This window comes from Hyla sarda, chromosome 6, assembly GCF_029499605.1.
Source record: "Hyla sarda isolate aHylSar1 chromosome 6, aHylSar1.hap1, whole genome shotgun sequence".
Taxonomy (NCBI): domain Eukaryota; kingdom Metazoa; phylum Chordata; class Amphibia; order Anura; family Hylidae; genus Hyla; species Hyla sarda.
The window spans coordinates 186,081,106-186,086,490 of record NC_079194.1 but is presented as its reverse complement, the minus strand read 5'-3'; positions in this window follow the sequence as shown (position 1 = coordinate 186,086,490).

Below are 5,385 nucleotides of genomic sequence, written 5' to 3'. Positions count from 1 at the left end.
CTTCCAGGATGGGACACCATTGCGGACAGTAATTAGGTAGACAGGTCCATGTCCATGTTCTGCTGTTCATCTCTTTTGGTACAGAAAGCTGTAATGTCTCATTGCTGTATCACAACCTATGGCAGTGAATGGGATTTTATTTTGTTGAGCCATTGTGTATCTCTAGCCTAACTGCGGTTGCATCTAAATTAGAGGTTTCGGAGTAGGGCAGTAATTATTGGCTTGGCTCTTGCCATGTAAGAGCATTGGAAACATTGGACATTCTGTGCCCTGTAGTTTTATACCATTATGGACTTAAGGGTTGTTGATGGTTTGAGTTGTATGCTGTACTGGATCCTCTGCATCACTTCTATCTGGATCAATCATCAATGTTAAGGGAATGTTCACACGAGCGGATCCCCAGCATGTATTATGCTGCGTATCCACCGTTGAAGGACTGCTGCCTTTACAGGTGCAATCCACCACTACGAGCAGACACACTGCGATGTGCGAGTCGCCGCACACATGCGCAGTATACTCGCACATCGCCGCTGCTCTTGGCCTAGCTCAGGAAGCAGGGGGAACGGCCGTGATGTGTGCGAGTACACTACGCTACGAGTACACTACGCATGAGCGGCAACTGTGTCGCAGCAGTGTGTCTGCTCATAGCAGCGTATTGCCGCTCCGAGCAGGCACATCTAAAGGCACCCTGTATGGGTCCTTCAGCAGCGGATCTGCAGTGTAAAATACGCTGTAGATCCGCTCGTCTGAACGTACCCTAAGAGTGGATTCTCAAGTGGTGTAAAATTCTTTGTATTCTACCTGCAGATTTGAACAGGTAAAATCAGCAGAGGATTATGGTAACAAGTGAGGCTCTTCTCACAGACAAATGTGTGCCTTAGGCATCAGGAAATCTCCTGACATGTATGGCAAATGAATTTACAGACTCCAGTCCCCAGGCAGAGGCCAAAAGAGTAATTCTGGCCTAAATTCAGTGACTTTCATCTGGGTTTCTGTTTATTTGCTGGATGGAATAGCGCAGATATCTAAGTTATTCCACAGAGCAGATACAATAGGAAAATACAACAAACATATACTTCATAGTATAGAATTTTTGTCTTTTTTTTTGCACAAGAAAGTCTATGTATGGGATCACTTCAGGGGGGACATGCCGCAGTTGTGTCATGGCCATACTGTAAAGCGGGGTCTGGTAGAGGATGTCCCCGCTCCAGTACTGTCTGAAACTGGGTTTTTTGACCAGGCCCATATGCAGCACAAGGCCCCAAAATGTCCTCATCTCTGCTGCATCAATGGCGTACCATTCATTGGACCTGGCCAAAAATGAATCAGGGTGGTGGGCGACGAACTGCTGGGCGTACAGATTCGTCTGCTCCACCATGTGTTTGACAAAGCTGTTACTGAAAAAATAACTAAAATAGTCCATTTCAGTGTATCCAGCCATGTCAATCCAGATTCTTGAGTCGCCAACAAACTCCAGAATCTGTGGCTGATAACCCTCTGGGGGTCTCCAGACAGGTTCACCGGAAGGGGGCTCCGGTAAAATTATCTGGGGGGTCGGACTCCTACTACGACTACTATGGACGCTCGTATTAGTGCCGGCCACTGGGTCACTTTCATGGGGGGTGCGTGGTCTCCGCCGCCATACAGTGGACTCATCATCAGTACTAGATGATGAGGAGGACGAGGAAGAACACAGAAAAGTAGAATCTTCCTCGTCCTCACTGACAGATTTGGAGTCGGAGGCAAGTAAAGTGTATGCCTCCCCTACCGAAAATGCATGGCCAGCCATCGCCTATTTTCTACGGTGGCGGGGGGAGAATGTGTGTGTGTGTGTGGGGGAGTATGTAGTGGGTGTGCGTGGTGTAACTTTTATATCTAACGGTGTGTGATTATTATCACACACCGTTATATGGGGGGGGGGGGGGCAAATGCAGCGCCCTGAACCCCTATCAGGGCCTGGATCACGGGGGGAATTTTTTTTTTTTTTACCTCCTACCTGTCCCTTCACTGTAAACTCACCCTGACTAATGGTCACTTCTTCAGCCGTGAGGGGCTCCAATCTCAGCTGAGGGGGGGGGGGGGGTCTCTTGCTCTCTCTCACAGCTCTGCCCGCTGACTGAACACCGTGGGCGAGCAGAGCTGTGAGAAGGGGACATTAACCCCTCCACTGCTGGCTGCTATTGTTCGACCAATAGCAGCGCTCCTGGGGGGGGGGGGGGGGTGACAAAATCGCCACCTCCCCATAGATACAGGAGGTGATTGGGGGAGTATTCTACCCCCGATCACCATGTGTCTCCAGGTCACGGGGTCACACGTGACCTGTAGGACCCGAATCGCCACAGATCTGCGGCGATCGCCGACATGGAGGGGTCTCAGGACCCCCCTGGCCATTTGCATGGGATGCCTGCTGAATGATTTCAGCAGGCATCTCGGTCCAGTCCCAGCCTGGCGCGCGGCGAGGACTGGAATTCCCTTGGGCGTACAGGTACCAGGAAGCCAGGGCATACCCATACACCCTGGGTACTTAAGGGGTTAAGAGAAAAGTCCAGAAGCACAAGAACTAAAGACAGTGGCTAAGAAATTACATACAATATAAATAGGAAAACCAATTATGATCCCCACAATGTCAACAGGTAAATCCAAAATATTTAGGTACAGTGGTAAGTCACCAAAGGTGAATGCTATCAGGCATGGTATATAAACACATAGCAACAGTGTGCAGATAAACCCAAATCTGAGGATAGCATACCTAGCCACATGCCAAACCCAGCGTTTCGCTATTGCTTCATTCGGGGCGTGGGTTTATTCCATGTCTATTTTTGTATCAATAAAGTATTTTCTGACCCGTAAACATATGTGCTTTTCTGTTTCTTATTCCAAGCTATACATGTTAAGGTCCTTAAACCTTTCCTGGTAAGGCTGGGTTCACACCACGTTTTTCAAATACGGTAACCGTATACGATTTTCCGCAAAAAAACTTATACGACTGTATCCGAAACCGTATGCATAGAGAATGCATTGTAAACCGTATTCCAAATCTTGTGTACGGTTGCATCCGTTTTGCCTCGGATACGGTTTTGCCGATTTTTCAACCGTGGGCAAAAACGCTGTCGACCACGTTTTTGCATCCGGTTGGAAAACCGTATGCTAACCGTATGCGGTTCTTTTAACATTGTTGTCTATGAGAACCGTACACAAAATTTCAGAATACGGTTGTATACGGTTTTTCTAATCCGTTTTTGGAGTTGACACATGCGCAGATTGGAATTTCAATAGAATAATAGTAACTTTATTAAATTGCTGGAAAACTAATTCCAACAAAATAGCAAAACCGTTGGCAAAAACCGATGCAAACGGATAGAACCGTATGGGGAAAAACCGTATATGTTTTAATTTGGAGTCATACGGTTGTATATGGTTGCAAACGGTTTTTGCCATACGTTTTTTAGCGGAAATCCGTATACGGTAACCATATTTGAAAAACGTGGTGTGAACCCAGCCTAAGTTTTATCCTGCAATCCATGTACTAGTTTAGCTCTTCTCCTAACTCTCTCTAGAGTATCTATATCCTTTTGGAGATATGGCCTCCAGTACTGAGCCCAATACTCCAAGTGAGATCCAAAAAAGTGATGGAGATACCATTTTAGGGTACCATTAAAAAATGTATCTTATTTTATAACAACATTTTTAGAAATTTTTAAACAGGGATCAATTTATGTGGTCGGGCAGGGCACTAAAAATGTAGCCGCCAATAATAAAAATGTAATGTGTGTGTGTGTGTGTTTTTCACTTTTTATTCTTTATTTTTTAGGTGGTACTACTACTCCCAGCATGGAACACACTGTTCCATGCTGGAAGTAGTAGTACCTGTACTAATTGATAGATCGCCCCGAGTCCGTTGTGATCCTTCTGTATAATTTATAGATGCGGGCGCTGCTCTTCTATGGTCCCCTGCACTGCCGTATATATACACCTATTCATATTTCCTGCAGAGCTGTGATTGGCCAGATGGTTCCAGCCAAACACATCTCTGTGGGAAATATGAATATGTGTATATATACACGTCAGTGCAGGGGACCATAGAAGAGGGGCCAGCCCGCATCTATACATTATACAGGAGGATCACAGCGGGTGTCAGGAGTGACATCTACTGTGATCTTTCCTTAACTGCAGGTACTACTACTCCCAACATGGAACAGAGTGTGCTCCATGTTGGGAGCAGTAGTACCTGCAGTTAAGGAAAGATCACAGCGGGTATCACTCCTGACATCCACTGTGATCGTCCTTTCTATTGCAGAGATGTGGAGTGGCTCTATACAGCGCTTGCATTATACTCTGGCCAGTGATGTGAATAGAACACTCTGAGAGCTGTGATTGGCTGCAACCATCCGGCCAATCCCCACTATGGGCGGAAAATATGAATGAGTGATGTTCTATTCACATCACTGGCCGGAGTACAGAGCAGAGATGCGAGCGCTGTATAGAGCTGCTCTGCATCTCTGCTATATTAGGGACGATCACATCGGGCGATATGTCTATTAGTACAGGTACTACTACACCCATCATGGAATAATCTGTTCCATGCTGGGAGTAGTAGTACTACCTAAAAAATGTCAAAAAAGAGAGGAAAAAAAGTGAAACACACACACTTTACTAAAAATGTATTCAAATTTTGTCATAAAAAATATAAATTTCGTTAAATACATTTTCTTCCATCACTACTGCATCCTTTTTTTTTTTTTTTTTTTTGGTACCCAAAAAAATAAACTGCCAAAGTGGCCAAAAATGCAATTTCCACACAAATGAAAAAACGCCAGAAAAAACACCAGACGCAGGAAATTGCACTGGTGTTTTTTCGGGCATTTTTTCTTGCCTGAAATTACCTTTAGATTTAGGGATCTGGAGAACATTAGAGACTTTGGTTAGGGCCATTTCTGTGGAGTGTTGGGAGCAAAAACTGGACTCCACGGGGTCAAGAAGCAAAGAGATAGCGGATTGGGCGGAAATAGACGAAGCGGTCCAGGAGATTGGCGATTACAGATGGGTTGATAGTTATACAGGACAGGTCCAGAGATGTTTTTTTTTTTTTTTTTGGTAATGGGATTATAACAAAACAGTCAGGCCCCCCCACTAATATGGATAGGGGATAAGTGTTCCTGCACTGGAGTATCCCTTTAAGTGGTCGGTAACTGATCCCCATAGGTTCTCTAGTGATGTCAGTTCTGTTCAGTAGACCCATGGGGTAAGAGGCCCAGGGTTTTCGGGCAAAATCGCTGTGTAGCCCCAACCTAAGTCTATAGGGGGGTGGGGGGGTCCTCCTTTACCCATATGATATGGCGGAGCTTCAGAATACTGATGGTTAACGCTCTGCTTCTTCACTGTCAC